We start from the raw sequence: 18,734 nt of genomic DNA, 5'->3' as shown, positions 1-18,734 counted from the left end.
TGACTATTGGATAGATGGCCTTTCAGGTTTTTCGCCCTCCTAGCCACCACTCTCGGTCGACTATCCAAGAAGTGTCTTAATTTGGGCTCGCTCAAAAGTATACCCCAGTTATTTCCAAGGATCCGATATATATCGTGCCACTGGTTGTTGAACCTAAACTACCACTGCAAGAGCGCACACTAGACTCAATGAAAATAGAAAATGTTTATTGATGCAAGAAGAATATTAAAAACACAATAAAAACATGATGAGCAACCCACAATGATGTAATGGTTGAATATAACATGTGTAACATATATAGCTGATACAATAATGCATATACAATCCAACCATAAGAGACATATCTCAGCAACCACCCCAGGGTATGGCTTTGGGTTGAGTACCCACTTATTTTTATCTTTTCACAGCTTTACCGCCTATTGTGCTTAGTGTGGCGTTTGGATCACTTGGTGGTGGACTCTGGCCATTTTTCTATGTGGCCTATTGTGGCCCATATGTTGTATAATGGAGAGTGTATATGACTGTGTGGACTGAATTACCTTTTGCAGTCACCACACTATAGGATTATGTGGTCCTCATGAGCCTAGCTTTAAGGTGGTTGCTGAGATATGTCTCTTATGGTTGGATTGTATATGCATTATTATATCAGCTATATATGTTACACATGTTATATTCAACCATTACATCATTGTGGGTTGCTCATCATGTTTTTATTGTGTTTTTAATATTCTTCTTGCATCAATAAACATTTTCTATTTTCATTGAGTCTAGTGTGCGCTCTTGCAGTGGTGCTTTTTTCTTCTCTCATAGTCATGGTCATTCCATTGTTGCAGCACCTATTCTCATATATAAGGTTGTGATTAGCACAGATAGTGCGCCCTATATATTTTTTGTTTAAATAATTGGTTGTTGAACCTAGTGATCAAACTAATCCGATTGGGCACTGTTCTTACCTGTGGTTTCAGGGCTTCTTCTCTAGATTTATTCATGGAAAATTCAAAGGCTCTTGATAGGATTTTCTTTGGATATCCCCTTTCACGAAACCTATTGGTAAGCCGACGAGATTCCTCGAGAAAATCCTCGGTGCGGCTGCAGTTTCTCCTCAATCTGATGAATTGTCCTTTTGGTATTCCTCTCCGTAAGTGTGCTGGGTGAAAGCTGTCAAAGTGCAGCACATTATTCGTTGCCGTTTCTTTTCGGAAAAGCGATGTAATTATACGATTCTGACTGATCTGTAATTTTAAATCCAAAAAGTCAACTGAGTTGGAAGAGAATAAAGAAGTCAGCCTAATGTTCCAACAGTTGTTGTTAAGTCCATCGATGAAGACATTTAGTTGCTCTAGAGTCCCAGACCAGACAATCACAATATCATCAATGTATCGGTGCCACTTAATCACAAATTTGGAAAAATCGTCTTGCTTATAAACATGTGTCTCCTCTCACCAACCCAAAAATAGGTTTGCGTAGGAGGGTGCACATTTGGCCCCCATAGCAGTCCCAGATACCTGCTTGCAATAGGCTCTGTCAAACACAAAATAATTTTTCTCTAGGACAAATTTAAGTAGTTCCAAGATAAAAGTATCATGGCCTCTGTCTCCCATAGTCTGACGTTCCAGGAAATATGACACTGCTATCATACCTAGTTTGTGTTCGATGTTGGTGTATAGGTCCTCCACATCGAGAGTCACTAAGATGGCATCATCTGGTATCTCCAATGTTTCCAAAAGCAGAAGAAGATGGGAGGAATCCCGGACATACGATTCCAAAGATAAGACCAAGGGCTGCAAGAAAAAATCCAAGTAAGAGCAAGGTTTTTCATATAAACCTCCCAATCCAGATATGATCGGCCTACCTGGTGGTTTTGTAACAGACTTACGTACTTTGGGTAGCATATATAAAGTTGGTTTTACTAGGTGGCTCATACTCAGGAAATCTATTTCTTTTTTATTAATAATGCCACAAGAGTGAGCCCTCAATAGTAGTCTGTCCTACTATCCTTTAAAGATGGTGGTGGGGTCAGAGGGTAATAGTTGATAATATTGGGCATTTGTTGTGAGTTCATTCTCTGGTTCCCCTTCTGGACTTCCTCTGGTGGTGTCGGGAGGTGGTGCGGCTGGTTTGATCGGTGGAGATCTGCCACCTGAGAATGAGGATGACGATTGGATCTCAGGATTCTCAGATTGGACTTAAGACAGCCGACGCCCTATTCAGTTGCTGGTGATTCCTTCTGGCTTGTCAGCTCTTGGTTTTCAGCTCTGTTCCAGTCATCTAAAGCTAAGTTTTTCTGCTAATGTTCACACTTGATTTTGTTGGTCTATTCAGTTTTTTGTGTGGTCTGCCAGCCCCGGCTGGGGGCTGAGCTGAATTTCCACTCTTATTTATCAGTATTTTGCCAATTGGCTTTTTGTCCCTTACTAGTTCGGTCTCTTTTTGCTCTGTCTCAGAATATTTCAGAGTGCTGATATAGTGGGAGAAGTCTAGTGACTTCAGGGTTAATTTTGCTATCAGACGTGTTGGACATTATTTTGTAGGGTTTTTTGCAGGTTGCAGACAGTGCCTTTCCTTTCCTTTCCTGTCTAGTTAGTTTGGGCCCCATCATTTGCTCAGCCTATTTTCCTGCCTGTGTTTGTGCCTTCATCTTGTTTCACCGTCAATACATGTGTGGGGGCTATCTATTCCTTTGGGGTCTGCTCTGGGGCAGTTAGTTTTCCCTTTTCTTGCTTTAGGCTTATGTAGTCCTCCGGCCGTGACGAGGTGTCTAGGTTCATCGTAGGCATGCTCCACGGCTACTGCTAGTTGTGTGGTAAGATCAGGGGTCTGCAGTCTGCATAGTTACCAACCACTCTGGTTTTCTGTGGCTTAGCTTGTTTTGCCTTTTTCTCCTCGGTGACCCATTCATAACAGAATCACCAGCCATACCGCAGATTCTAGGGTACTCAAAAGCAGGAAAGAATTGTAAAAAAAAAAAAAAAGTGTCAGAATTTTTTTTTCTTTTATATGTATATTTTTTCCTCTTTTTCTCTGGGGCCGTAGGAGGATTTTTTTTTTTTTTAATGGAGATTAAGCAATTGTCTGATCGTGTGGAGCAGCTCACTGCTGAAGTGCGGGGAATTTTCACCTATCTTGCTCATTCACATGCTGCTGAACCAAGGATCCCTATTCCTGATGTGTTTTTTGGGGATAGGTCTAAATTTTTGAATTTTAAGAATAATTGTAAATTATTTCTTGCCTTGAAGCCTAATTCATCGGGGAGCTCTGCGCAGCAGGTTAAAATGGTCATCTCTTTGCTGCGCGGCTATCCCCAGGATTGGGCGTTTTCTTTGACACCTGAAGATCCTATTCTGACTAATGTGGATGCATTTTTTCAAGCCTTGGAGTTGTTGTATGATGAACCTAATGCTATTGATCAAGCTGAGAATGCCCTATTGGCATTGAACCAGGGTCAGGATTCTGCAGAGTTATACTGTCAAAAATTCCGAAAGTGGGCGGTCCTTACTACCTGGAATGATGGTGCCTTGGCAGCTCTCTTTCGGAAGTGTTTGTCAGAAACCGTAAAAGATACTATGGTGGGATTTCCTGTTCCCTTTGGTCTTGACGATTCTATGTCATTAGCCATTCAAATTAATCGGCGTTTACGTGAACGCAAAACTACATGAGAAAAGTTGCCACCTTTTGGACAAATGTCTGAACCTATGCAATGTGATAGAGTTTTGTCTAGCGTGCAACGTCAGGAGTTTAGAAGGCGTAATAAGCTGTGTTTTTTCTGTGGAGACGTCTCTCATACCATTTCTGTTTGCCCAAAACGAGAGAAATGTTTTGCACACACATTTGCTGTGGGCAGTATACAACCTAAGTTTCTTTTGACAATTACTCTGATCTGCGCCTTATCCACATTTTCCATGAAGGCTTTTGTGGATTCAGGAGCAGCGTTGAATCTGATGGATTTGGACTTTGCTAAACGTTGTGGTTTTTCCATGACGCCTCTGCAGACGCCTATTCCTTTGAGGGGTATGGATGCTACTCCTTTGGCGGAGAATAAACCTCACTTTTGGACCAGGTGACGATGCGGGTTGCCCCAGACCACCAAGAAAATTGTAAATTTTTGGTGCTGCATAATTTGCATGATACTATTGTTCTGGGTTTTCCTTGGTTGCAAACTCATAATCCAGTTTTGGATTGGAAATCTGGGTCTGTGGTGAGTTGGGGTTGTCAGTTTGTTCTTAGGGACGCTCCTGTTTTCTCCACCTCTCCTCAGTCTCATGATATTTCTGATTATCTAGCCGATTTTTCTGATGTATTTAGTGAGATCAAGTCTGCGTCTTTGCCTCCTCATAGGAGTTATGACTGTGCAATTGAGTTGATGCCTGGGTGTAAATTTCCCAAGGGTCGGATTTTCAACTTATCAGTACCCGAACATGATGCTATGCGATCCTATATTAAGGAGTCATTGGGTCATATTAGACCATCCTCGTCAACTTTAGGTGCTGGGGTTTTTTTTGTGGCCAAGAAAGATGGTTCATTAAGACAGTGTATTGATTATCGTTCCCTTAATAAGATGACTTAAATATCAGTACCCGTTACCTCTGATGTCTGATTTATTCTCCAGAGTTAAGAGTGCCTGCTGGTTTACTAAGCTTGACCTCAGGGGGGCGTATAATCTTATTCGCATCAAGCAGGGGGATGAATGGAAGACGGCGTTTAATACTCGTAGGGACATTTTGAGTACCTGGTGAAGCCTTTTGGTCTCACTAATGCCCCTTCTGTCTTCCAGTCCTTTATGAATGATATTTTCCGTGACTTTGTGGATAAGTTTTTGATCATTTTTCTGGATGATATTTTGATCTTTTCTAGTGATTGGGATTCTCATGTGGAACACATCCGGACTGTGTTCTGGATTTTGAGGGAGAATTCCCTGTTTGTTAAGGGATCGAAATACCTCTTTGGTGTACAGAGGATTTCATTTTTGGGATTTATCTTATCTCCATCGACTATAGAAATGGACCCAGCCAAGGTACAGGCCATTTATGATTGGGTTCAGCCTACTTCTTTGAAGGCCCTCCAGAAGTTTTTGGGTTTTGCTAATTTCTATCGTAAATTTATAGGTAATTTTTCTGGTATTGTCAAACCACTGACTGATCTGACCAAGAAGGGCGCTGATGTGCTGAATTGGTCTCCTGAGGCTATCTCAGCATTTCAGGAGCTTAAGCAGAGATTTACTTCAGCTCCACTTTTACGGCAACCTGATGTCTCACTTCCATTTCAGGTGGAGGTAGATGCTTCTGAGATTGGTGCAGGAGCTGTTTGGTCCCAAAAAGACCCTGTGACTTCTAAGATGAATCCCTGTGACTTCTTTTCTCGAAAGTTCTCCCCATCTGAACGCAACTATGACGTGGGGAATCGGGAATTGTTGGCCATGAAGTGAGCATTTGAGGAGTGGAGACATTGGTTGGAGGGAGCTAGACATCAAGTTGTGGTCCTCACCGATCACAAGAATTTGATTTATCTGGAGTCAGCCAAACGCTTGAATCCTAGACAGGCTAGATGGGCCTTGTTTTTCACGCGTTTTAGTTTTGTGGTCTCTTTTCTTCCAGGCACTAAGAATGTTAAGGCAGATGTCCTTTCTAAGAGTTTCTTTGCCGATTCTCTTAGTGTGACCGAGCCTACTGCCATCCTAGGTGAGGGGGTAGTTCTTTTTGCCATTTTGCCCGATTTGAGATGCGCCCTGGAGGAATTTCAGGAGGATAAACCTGAGCGTTGCCCTATGGGAAAATTGTATGTTCCTGACCAGTAGAGAAAGAGAGTGATGTCTGAAATTCATTGCTCCGCATTGGCTGGTCATCCAGGTATTTTTGGTACCAGAGATTTGGTGAGTCGGTCCTTTTGGTGGCCTGCCTTATCTCGTGACGTCAGGAATTTTGTACAGTCCTGTGGGACTTGTTCTCGGTCTAAACCCTGTTCTCGTTCTAGTGGGTTGCTGATGCCCTTGCCGGTGCCCAAGAGACCATGGACCCATATCTCAATGGATTTTATTTCTGATCTTCCTGTCTCTCAGAGAATGACTCTTATCTGGGTGATTTGTGATAGATTTTCTAAGATGGTCCGTCTTGTACCACTCCCAAAGTTGCCATCTTCCGCTGAGTTCGTGCCCTTGTTTTTACAACAGGTGGTTCGGTTACATGGGATTCCTGAGAACATTGTGTCCGACAGAGGAGTCCAGTTTGTTTCCAGATTCTGGAAAGCCTTTTGTTCCAATCTGGGAATTCAGTTATCCTTCTCCTCCGCGTTTCATCCCCAGACCAATGGACAGACTGAGAGAACAAACCAGACCTTGGAGTCTTATTTGAGATGTTTTATATCTGCCGATCAGGTTGATTGGGTCTCATTTTTGCCCTTGGCCGAATTCGCACTGAACAATAGAGCTAGTTCTGCCACTTTGATGTCACCCTTTTTCTGTAATTTTGGGTTTCATCCTCGATTCTCTTCAGGGCAAGTGGAATCTTCGTCCTGCCCAGGTGTGGACATGGTGGTTAAGAGAATGCAGCAGATATGGGACCAAGTGGTGGATAAGTTGTCACTCTCTCAGGAAAAGGCCCAGCGATTTTCCAACCGGCATAGGACCATTGGTCCCCGGTTTAAAGTGGGTGATATGGTTTGGTTGTCGTCTAAGAATATTCCTATGAAGGTTGCATCTCCTAAATTTAAGCCAAGATTTATTGGTCCTTATATGATTTTGGAAATTCTTAATCGTGTTTCACTTCGATTGGCTCTTCCAGTTACGTTCAAGATCCATAACGTATTTCACAAATCCCTGTTGAAGAGGTTTGTTGAGCCAGTAGTTCCTATGGCAGCACCTCCTGACCCTGTGTTGGTCGAAGGCAATGTGGAATATGAGGTAGAGAAAATATTGGATTCTCGTTTGGTTAGACGGAGACTCCAGTATTTGGTCAAATGGAAGGGTTATGGTCAGGAGGAAAGTTCTTGGGTCTCTGCCTCCGATATTCATGCCAATAGATTGGCTCGTGGTTTTCACCGGGCCCATCCTGATCGGCCTGGTGGTGTGGATGAGGGTTCGGTGACCCCTCCTCAAGGGGGGGTACTGTTGTGAGTTCATTCTCTGGTTCCCCTTCTGGACTCCCTCTGGTGGTGATGGGAGGTGGTGCGGCTGGTTTGATCGGTGGAGATCTGCCACCTGAGAATGAGGATGACGATTGGATCTCAGGATTCTCAGATTGGATTTAAGACAGCCGACGCCCTATTCAGTTGCTGGTGATTCCTTCTGGCTTGTCAGCTCTTGGTTTTCAGCTCTGTTCCAGTCATCTAAAGCTAAGTTTTTCTGCTAATGTTCACACTTGATTTTGTTGGTCTATTCAGTTTTTTGTGTGGTCTGCCAGCCTTGGCTGGGGGCTGAGCTGAATTTCCACTCTTATTTATCAGTATTTGCCAATTGGCTTTTTGTCCCTTACTAGTTCATTCTCTTTTTGCTCTGTCTCAGAATATTTCAGAGTGCTGATATAGTGGGAGAAGTCTAGTGACTTCAGGTTTAATTTTGCTATCAGAAGTGTTGGACATTATTTTGTAGGGTTTTTTGCAGGTTGCAGACAGTGCCTTTCCTTTCCTTTCCTGTCTAGTTAGTTTGGGCCCCATTATTTGCTCAGCCTATTTTCCTGCCTGTGTTTGTGCCTTCATCTTGTTTCACCGTCAATACATGTGTGGGGGCTATCTATTCCTTTGGGGTCTACTCTGGGGCAGTTAGTTTTCCCTTTTCTTGCTTTAGGCTTATGTAGTCCTCCGGCCATGACGAGGCGTCTAGGTTCATCGTAGGCACGCTCCACGGCTACTGCTAGTTGTGTGGTAAGATCAGGGGTCTGCAGTCTGCATAGTTACCAAGCACTCTGGTTTTCTGTGGCTTAGCTTGTTTTGCCTTTTTCTCCTCGGTGACCCATTCATATCAGGCATTATTAAGTTGTCGCCTAGCCTCCAGACAGTACATAGTTTTGGGCCATAGGACAATATTACTGCCCTTGTCTGCTTCTTTTATTTCAAACAGATCGTTGTTTCGCGGACCATTAAGGGCCAACCTTTCGTCTTCACTCAAATTATTGTGGCGATGTTTATCCACTTTGAGTGCCCGAATGTCCCTGCATGTTTTGTCAAAGAATATCAGGATCACTGGGAACATGGAAAAAATTTGGAGTAGCTTGTAAGGGTAATCTACCATTAAACCTTTCTCTGGTTTGCGCACTATCATTTTCTGTGAGTAGATCCAAGATATCCCAGAAAACTTGTCTGTCCTGATCTGGGAGTTCGGCAATTAGTGTCGGCTGATGGTATAACATTTTGAATGTTAGTTGTCTACAAAATAAATTCAAGTCTTTCGTCAGCTCAAATTTATCAAGACAATTCATTGGTGAAAAAGATAATCCCTTTGTAAGGAGTTTGATATCAAGTTCAGATAATTCATGTGATGAGAGGTTAATAATACGTAACCCCCCTCTCTCGGGATCACAAACATTGTGGGGATTTGAACTTAACCCCTTAACGACCAGGGGTATTTTTGGTTTTGCATTTTCATTTTTCCCTCCCCTTCTTTCCAGAGCCATAACTTTTTTATTTTTCCGTCTATATGGCCATATGAGGGCTTATTTTTTGCGGGACTAGTTGTACTTTTAAATGACACCATTGGTTCTACCATGTCATGTACTCGAAAACAGGAAAAAAATTCCAAGTGCGGTGAAATTGCAAAAAAGTGCAATCCCACACTTGTTTTTTGCTTGGCTTTTTTGCTAGGTTCACTAGATGCTAAATCTGACCTGCCATTATGATTCTCCAGGTTATTACGAGTTCATAGACACCAAACATGCCTATGCCCTATTTTATCTAAGTGGTGAAAAAAAATTCCAAAGCTTGCTAAAAAAAAAAAAAAAAAAAAAAAAAATTTGCACAATTTTCCGAGACCCGTAGCGTCTCCATTTTTCATGATGTGGGGTCGGGTGAGGGCTTATTTTTTCCATGCCGGGCTGACGTTTTTAATGATTCCATTTTTTTGCAGATACATTCTTTTTATCACCCGCCATTGCATTTTAATGCAATGTCTTGGCGACCAAAAAAACGTAATTCTGACGTTTTGAATTTTTTTCTCGCTACGTCGTTTAGCGATCGGGTTAATGCTTTTTTTTATTGATAGATCGGGCAATTCTGAACGTCGCAATACCTAATATGTGTATGTGGGATTTTTTTTTTTCCCCTTATATTACCCTGATGGGACCACTTGAATACTTTTTGTTTATCTGAGTCCATCTTATCCCTTTGGAACTTACTTTTTTTTGCCTCTAATAATATCCTTCTCAAATCGATCAATCAATTCTTTTGGATGATTTTTGAAAGGATCCACCTGTCTTTTTATCAAAGGCATCAAGTTTGGATTTCTTATCCCTAATCTCCTCCCTAATTTGGGACAGAAACACCCTATCTTGTTCAATAAGCATGTCAATAATAATATATGAACACTTCTTTAAACCATTCTCCCATGTATCCTTAAATTCCTGGTCCACCTCCCATGTCGGGAAAATTTGCACTCTCAATCCCTGAGGTATAAGGCCCAGTCTCTTATACTCTTCTAAACTCTTTATATTCCACCATGTTTTGGTCAGTCTTTTATGCAGATTTGTCAAGTCAGATGTCAAATTCTGAAAACCACTGTCTACGCCACCATTAGCAATGTCAGTACTGTTGGCCGAGCCAAAAATTTCTTTAACCTGCTCCTGCCAGACAGCCTCTCTGGCATTCAAATCCATGCTGATATCTTTATAATATCACAGTGATGTGCCACCACTAAAACGAAAACCTCACAAAAGGTGAGAAAAGACAACAATTGAAAAATATGTCAAGCGGGCACCATCATAAAAAAGGTAAAAGGAATATAAAAATATGGGATCACTAAATGCATGTAAACTATACTAGCACAATGAGAAAAGAAGAACATGCATATAATTAGGATCACCACACCAAATAACAAAGAAATTGTCCAATTTTATTGTGTACAAACCAGAGGAACAACACACAATTAAAAACAGTTAAAAAATGCATTGAATCAGGACAGACATGATCCAGTCAATACAAAGACATTAAACAACCACTGGCCGCAAATATAAGTATATTATAAGAAACCATATAGCCTATAAACATACTGCTGATGCAACCTCACAAGATGTCAGATGCCTTGTACACCATAATAAGGAAGAGTGGAAACATATTAGCCTACAAGAGAGTTGATCATAAGAGATCCCAGACTCCTCTATCCTTCATATAGGAAAAAAACTTTAGTAGAAAGACATCTCTGGCCTGGATAGAATAAGGTGGACTAATACATCACCCCAGTCTGTCAGTCAAGATGAAGGCAGAGCCACCCCGTCCTATGGGAAGCAGTCGGGCAGCCAAAGTGGTGTGAGAATAATCCACGCGTTCCGACACCTAAAGTGTCTTTTTCAAGGTGAGTTGTGTCTGGTTCTGTCAGAATCAGCTATTTAACCTAAATCATTAATCAAAGGTAATTACCAGCTGTCAGCCTGGCGGCAGAAGGTCGGCGGGCGGTATTGTGATCGCGCATATTCAGACACCCAGAAGTGTCCACAGTCTGGCGGCCGATGGTGAAAGCGGGCGGTATTTTAATCGCTCATATTCCATCACCTGGAAGCATTTGTGGTTTGCACGGTCATGACCGGGCAAATTTTTACAATTCTGACCACTGTCCCTTTATGAGGTAATAACTCTGGAACGCTTCCATGGATCCCGGTGATTCAGACATTGTTTTCTCGTAACATATTGTACTTCATGTTAGTGGTAAAATTTCTATCATATAACTTACGTTTATTTGTGAAAAAAACAGAAATTTGGCGAAAATTTTGAAAATTTCGCAATATTCCAACTTTGAATTTTTATGCCTTTAAATCACAGAGATACGGCACACAAAAAACTTAATAAGTAACATTTCCCACATGTTTACTTTACATCAGCACAATTTTGGAACCAAAATTTTTTTTTGTTAGGAAGTTATAAGGGTTAAAAGTTGACCAGCGATTTCTCATTTTTACAACACCATTTTATTTTTACGGACCACATCACATTTGAAGCTACTTTGAGGGGTCTATATGATAGAAAATACCCAAAAGTGACACCATTCTAAAAACTGCACCCCTCAAGGTGCTCAAAACCACATTCAAGAAGTTTATTAACCCTTCAGGTGCTTCACAGGAATTTTTTGAATATTTAAAAAAAAATGAACATTTAACTTTTTTTCACAAAAAAATAATTCAGGTTCAATTTTTTTATTTTACCAAGGGTAAAAGGAGAAATTGGACTGCAAAAGTTATTGTTCAATTAGTCCTGAGTACGCTTATACTTTATATGTGGGGGGAACCACTGTTTCGGCGCATGGCAGAGCTCAGAAGGGAAGGAGCGCCGTTTGACTTTTTCAATGCAAAATTGGCTGGAATTCTGATCGGACGCCATGTCACGTTTGGAGAGCCCCTGATGTACCTAAACAGAGGAAACCCCCCATAAGGGACCCCATTTTGGAAACTAGACCCCCCAAGGAACATATCTAGATATGTGGTGAGAACTTTGAACCCACAAGGGCTTCACAGAAGCTTATAACGTACAGCGGTACAATTAAAAAATCATATTTTTTCCAAAAAATGATCTTTTCACCCCCAATTTTTATTTTCCCAAGGGTAACAGGACTCTAAAAGTTATTGTGCAATTTGTCCTGAGTACGCTGATACCCCACATGTGGGGGTAAACCACTATTTGGGCGCATGGCAGAGCTCGGAAGGGAAACAGCGCCATTTGACTTTTTTGGCTGGAATTGAGATCGGACACCATGTCGCGTTTGGAGAGCCCCTGATGTACCTAAACAGTGGAATCCCCCCACAAGTGACCCCATTTTGGAAACTAGACCCCCCAAGGAACTTATCTAGATATGTGGTGAGAACATTGAACCCACAAGGGCTTCACAAAAGTTTATAATGTACAGCGGTACAATTAAAAAATCATATTTTTTCCACAAACATGATCATTTAGTCCCCATTTTTTTTATTTTCCCAAGGGTACCAGGAGAAAATGGACCTCAAAAGTTGTTGTCCAATTTGTCCTGAGTACACTGATACCACATATGTGGGAGAAAACTACTGTATGGGCGCACGTCGGGGCTCGGAAGGGAAGTAGTGACATTTTGGAATGCAGACTTTGATGGAATGGTCTGCGGGTGTTATGTTGCCTTTGGAGAGCCCCTAATGTACCTAAACAGTGGAAACCCCCCACAAATGACACCATTTTGGAAACTAGACCCCTAAGGAACTTATCTAGGTGTGTGGTGAGCACTTTGAACTCCCCCAGTGTTTCACAGAAGTTTATAATGCCCGGGCGTGATGTCAGGGATTTTTGTCTTCCAATTAGAAATCGTCCAGACCTGAATAAGTAAGATGCTTCTTTATTGGACATGCCGGCATGGAGAGAAAATGACGGCCACACCAGGTGTGGGCCGTCCTCTGTCTAACTCAATAAATATTCTTAAGAGTTTAAATAGCAGGGCCGAAAGGGTGTTGTAACATATTGCGTTTGCAGAAATGGCACATACAATTTGCTTAGCTGTTAGCTATCCTTATCTGCGCTACCAGAGAAGTGACGCAAGACAAGGAAAACCAACTAACGTTCACAAAAAGTAACACCCAAAGGTAACACCCATATATTCACAATACGTAAGCTAAAAAGAGTTTCAAAGTCTAGGCAAAATAAACGGCTTATGCAATCATGTATATACTGTGTATATATATCTACTCACACACATACACGCACATAAAAGAACTTTATTACAATTATTATAACACGTGAAAATAAAAAAATCGTATTTTTTCCACAAACATGATCATTTAGTCCCCATTTTTTTTATTTTCCCATGGGTACCAGGAGAAAATGGACCCCAAAAGTTGTTGTCCAATTTGTCCTGAGTACCCTTATACCCCATATGTGGGAGAAAACTACTGTATGGGCACATGTCGGGGCTCGGAAGGGAAGTAGTGACGTTTTGGAATGCAGACTTTGATGGAATGGTCTGCGGGTGTCATGTTGCCTTTGGAGAGCCCCTAATGTACCTAAACAGTGCAATCCCCGCACAAGTGACCCCATTTTGGAAACTAGACCCCCTAAGGAATTTATCTAGATGTGTGGTGAGCACTTTGAACCCCCAATGGCTTCACAGAAGTTTATAACGCCTGGACGTGAAAACAAAAAAAATCAATTTTTTCCCACAAAAATGATATTTTTGCCCCCAATTTATTATTTTCCTAAGGGCAACAGGAGGAATTGGACCCCAAAAGTTGTTTTGCAATTTGTCCTGAGTAGGCTGATACCCCTTATGTGGGGGTAAAACACTGTTTGGGCGCATGGCAGAGCTTGGAAAGGAAGGAGCAGCATTTGACTTTTTCAACGCAGAATTGGCTGGAATTGAGATCAGACGCCATGTTGCGTTTGGAGAGCACCTGATGTGCCCAAACAGTGGAAACCCCCCAATTCTAACTCCAACCCTAACCCCAACACACCCCTAACCCTAATCTCAGCCCTAACCCTAGCCCCAACCCTTGCCCTAACCCTAATGGGAAAATGGAAATAAATACATTTTCTTTTAATTTTATTATTTTTCCCTAACTAAGGGGGTAATAACGGGGGGTTTGATTTACTATTTATGGCGGTTTTTATATTTGGCAGCTGTCATAGGCTAAAAGACGCTTTTTATTGTAAAAATAGTTTTTGCATCAACACATATTGAGAGCTATAATTTTTCCATATTTTGACCCACTGAGTCATGTGTGGTCTTATTTTTTGAGGGACGAGTTGACGTTTTTATTGGTGCCATTTTCGGGCAAGTGACATTTTTTGATCGCTTTTTATTCCGATTTTTGGGGCGCAGAAAGAACAAAACCCAGCGTTTCATGAATTTCTTTTGGGGGTGGTGCGTTTACACCGTTCCGCATGCGGTAAAATTGATAAAGCGGTTTTATTCTTCGGGTCAGTACGGTTACAGCGATACCTCATTTATGTCATTTTTTTATGTTTTGGCGCTTTTATGCAATAAAAACTATTTTATATAAAAAAATAATTATTTTTGCATCACTTTCTTCTGCGAGCTATAACTTTTTTATTTTTTCTCTGATGATGCTGTGTGGTGGCTCGTTTTTTGCGGGACAAGATGACATTTTCAGCGCTACCATGGATATTTATATGCGTCTTTTTGATCGCGCGTTATTGCACTTTTTATTCGGCGGTATGATAATAAATCATTATTTTTTGCTTCGTTTTTTATTTTTATTTTTTAAGGGGTTCGCGAAAGGGGTTAACTAATGGGACGGTTTTATAGGGCAGGTCGTTATGGACGCGGCGATACCAAATATTTGTACTTTTATTGTTTTGGGTTTTTTTTATTTCCAACAAATGAATTTATTAGGGAATATATTTTTTTTTTATTTAGCGATTTTTAAAAAAATTATTTTTACACTTTTTTTTTTTTTACTTTATTAGGTTGTCCCAGGGGGGACATCACTGTCCTGTGGCAGATCACTGATCTGTGACATCACAGATCACTGTGACAGATCAGCAATCTGTCACAGGCAGTGCAGAAGGCTTCCTCATGCCTACGCTTTGCAGGCACTGAGGAAGCCAGCTCCCTGCAGGCCCCCGAAGGTCCCCGTCGCCATCTTGGATCCGGGGGCCTGCAGGGAAAGAGCCCCCCGCAGCAGCGCTGCACATTGCGCTGCCGTGGGGGGCTCAGGGAAGCACGGAGGGAGCAACCTCCCTGCCGATGCTTCCCTTTAACCCCCGGTACACCGCGATCGTGTTTGATCACGGTGTGCAAGGGGTTAACGTGTCGGGGTGGTCCGTGACTGCCCCTGACACATAGTGCCGGGTGTCTGCTGTGATAATCAGCTGACACCCGGCCGCGATCAGCGCCGCTCACCACGTGGGCGCCGCTGATCGCGCTAGACGTACTATCCCGTCCATGGGCATAGGGGCCCAGGTCCCATGGACGGGATAGTACATCTGATGTCAGAAAGGGGTAAAGTAGATATGGGCAGACATCTGGATGTTCGTGTCTGGTGGGTTCAGCCGAACAGTTACAAAAAGTTTAGGTTCGGGTACCAGAACAGAACCCGGACCAGAAGCCGGACCTCATTCACTTGAATGGGGGGTCTGAACATCCAGTGTTTGCCATGCTGTCATGTGAATGACAGCGTGACAAACACCGCCGACGCCTGCTGTCGCTAATAACAGAGCAGGCGGAAGCTGATGAGAGTATTCATAAGCTGGCGCCTGCACTGTAAATAAATAATTAAACCCTCAGCTGTCAGCTTCAGCAAGGCTGGTTAACAAGAATAGAGGGGTCTCCATGCCGTATTTTTTAATTATTTAAATAAATTAAAAAAGCTAAAACTGTGTGGGGTCCCCCCATCTTTGACAACCAGCCTTGCTAAAGCAGACAGTTAGGGGCTGGTATTCTCAGGCTGGTACGGGGCCATGGATATTGGTCCCTGCAGCCTTAAAAATAGCAGCCCACAGCTATTCACTGGGAGAATTTAATTGCAGGGAATTTGAGCTGCGGTGGACTCACCTCTGCACTGTGAGACTTTTTCTCTCGGTGCTAGTGGTGATCTCACCGAGGTCACCGCAGTTCTTTGGCCTGGGCTGGGAACACAGCTTCAGTGACCGGATGTAACCTCAATGATGTCTCTGCCAATCACTGATGCTGCACTCGCAGCAGCTCATTCACCAGTGGTTCTCAGCCTGGACGGTCGTATCTTGGCACCGTCCAGGTTGAAAGCTGTTTAACCCCCAGACATGGATTACGGCGTGGACAGAACGACAGACAGGTGGCGGATATGGTTGTTTTTTATTTTTGTTTTATTACAGGAGACGAGGGATTCAATGGAATGGGCATTAGGTGAGTATAACTTTATTTCTAAATAAAAAAGATAAGTGTTTTGTTTTATTTCTAATAAAGGACTTTATTCCAGCTGTGTCTTTATTTACCATACAACTATAGGATAAGTAATGGATAGGTGTCTTATAGACGCCTCTCCATTACTAACTTCGGGGCTTGATGTCACCTGACAATGCCACAAATATAAACCCCACTTGCCACCGCTACAGGGCAAGTGTGAAGAGCTGAGCAAAGGGCTAGAATTGGTGCATCTAATAGATGTGCCTTTTCTGGGCAGCTGTGGGCTGCTAGTTTTAGGCTGGGGGGGCAATAACCATGGCCCCTTACCAGCCTGAGAATACCAGCCCCCAGCTGTTAGCAAGGCTGGTTGTCACAAATGGGGAGGACCTCCCACCGTTTTTTTTTATTTATTTAAAAAAATAATTAATCAGAGTAGGTACCACTCTATTCTTGATAACCAGCCTTGCTGAAGCTGGCAGCTGAGGGTTGTAGCCCCCAGCTGTGAGTTTTGCCTCTGGCTGGTAATCAAAAATACAAGGGAACCCACGCCGTTTTTCATTTTGTTTTTTTTCATTTACAGCACAGGAGCGGCTAATGAATACTACCATCCGACGCTCATGCTCTCACTGTAATTAGCAGTAGCAGGTAGGGCTGTACTGGCCATCTGGCAATTCTGGCAAATGCCAGAAGGGCCTGTCTGGTTTGCAATGTTGTTAATAGAATCGGTGTTCTCAAGACACCCATACTGTTAACAGTTGTGATGGAGATATCATTAGAAATATTGGTCTTGTAGTAAATCTTGCTTTCCTCCATCCAGGGTAATATTAGCAATATATTTCATCTGGTGCTTGGAGATGGGGACAAGCATGGGCCTGTGTGATTTCAAATGCCAGGGCTGAATTTCAGCACCAGTCCGTACCTGGTAGCAGGTGTTGGATGATGGGAGCAGTAGTCGCATCAGCTGACTCCAGTGCCCAGAGGTAAACTTTATACCTCCGATCAAAGCTGCGGGCTCTGCTGTCTTTTGACAGGGTTGGAACAGCGGCTCGGGCCAGCGGTGATGATTTTACTGCCAATCAGAAACAATGTTTGCAGCACTGTCATGCACATGACAGGGTGACAAAAACCCGGTATTGAGGGGGCCGAACCAGAACAGTAACACAGACTTCCTTGTTATGATTGAGTCACCATAGGAGGCAAAAATAGAAATGCTAGCTAAGTCCAGAAAACCAGAGAAGTTGGCAGCTATCGGATTGCAGACCCCTGAACCTATCAACACAACTAGCAGTAGCCGTGGGGGGCTCCTACGATGCCCTAGGCCCCTCGATCACAGCCAGAGGACTACATAGCCTAAAGACAGAAAGGGAAATCTAAACTGCCCCAGAGCAGACCCCAAAGCAAAAGGCAGCCCCCCACATATAATGACGGTGAAGCAAGAAGAAAGAACAAAACACAGACAGAAAGATAGACTGAGCAAAGATAGGGCCCAAGCTAGCTTAGATAGGAAAGGACAGGAAGGCTCCTGTCTGCAATCCGTGAAAAACCCTATGAAAATAAGAGCCAACAAACTGACAGTAAAAAAGGCCCTGAAGACGCTAGGCTTCAAAAAAGGCTATGTCAGTACTCAGGAATATTCTGAAGACAGAGCAACAGGCAAAAGGAGATTCAGCTCACCCCAGCAGGGAATGGCAGAATCCAGAAAAGCAAGGAAAACAAAACACTAATGCAAAAAGGCAAAGCAGAAATCTTAGCTTTAGATGAGCAGGAATCAGACTGGTTTCCTAGAAGTCCACAGAGAAATCACCCGCAGGCCAGAAGGGCGTCGGCACCCTTATATCCAGTCATTAACTCCACTCAGCCAGTCATCATCATCAGCCCCAGGTGTTTGACAATCAGGCTCACAACCTTTCTTCACCAGAAGAGGGAGTTCCTCGGGCCTCAGTAGTGAAGGGGAAAATGAACTCACAACACTTCCTGGTGAAGTCCATGTTCGGTGTCCTGAACAATAGGTATAGGGTATGGATGCTGAACTTCACTGTTCGGGCTCACCATCTCTAGAATTAAGCAGTTGGGACGGAGAGGGCAGATACAGATAACGATAGCCACAAGTAACCGGGATTTATTTCTAAGCTTCAGAAAAACTCAGTGTAAAGTACAGTCCTCATATTATCCGACGACTTGGTAGATTATAGATTTTACTTTAATTACGGAGTTTTTTTCTTATTTCGAAATGTACAATGGTCGACTCCTATCTGTGCTCTCAAGATACATGAATCATATCCATTTGTTAATTGGATGTATACATGCCTTGCATGCCCCATGGCTGCTCCGGAGTCCCAGGAGCAGTCACGAGAAATCAATTCCTGAGTTCGATTTACAAATGAGCAACTTGGATGGGGAGATTGTAAGTCTCTTTAACCCTTATTGCAAACCGGAGGAGATACCAATGGGGAAGGTCATCTTGATAAATATTTAATCAGGCAGGAAGTATTTGTGGTCTCGGAGCATTTCATGGGAACAGTTACGGGCATTCAGACAGCTCACTTTTTTCTTGCAATAGCTCAAATCACGCATTTGTAAGTAAATTTAGCAATACTGAAAAGTCCGCTATTTGCATATTACAGAGGTCATTTGGCCAGTAGATGGAGCTGACCAATGAGTAATAATAATTTTTTGGTGTGAATTATTGGGCAGCATCTTAGCTACATATATTGTAATTCCCTGATACCCCCTATTGCCCCAATGT

General features: G+C 42.7%; 1 long non-coding RNA gene across 1 annotated transcript in view; it reads right to left on the bottom strand.

Annotated features, from left to right (window-relative positions):
• The window catches only part of LOC141088087 (uncharacterized), a 120,478-nt gene that overhangs the window by 4,025 nt on the left and 97,719 nt on the right, over nucleotides 1-18,734 (bottom strand). Inside the window, exons 2-3 of the long non-coding RNA XR_012231838.1 lie at nucleotides 1,640-1,781; nucleotides 954-1,232 (exon numbers count right to left, since the gene is read on the bottom strand). This is a non-coding gene — a long non-coding RNA (uncharacterized lncRNA). The remainder of the gene's footprint in view (nucleotides 1-953; nucleotides 1,233-1,639; nucleotides 1,782-18,734) is intronic.

Source organism: Dendrobates tinctorius, unplaced genomic scaffold (genome assembly GCF_039654945.1).
Source record: "Dendrobates tinctorius isolate UK_male_01 unplaced genomic scaffold, ASM3965494v1 ptg000037l, whole genome shotgun sequence".
NCBI lineage: Eukaryota > Metazoa > Chordata > Amphibia > Anura > Dendrobatidae > Dendrobates > Dendrobates tinctorius.
The sequence above is the reverse complement of the archived record's forward strand: the minus strand, read 5'-3'. Positions and strand labels throughout refer to the sequence as shown.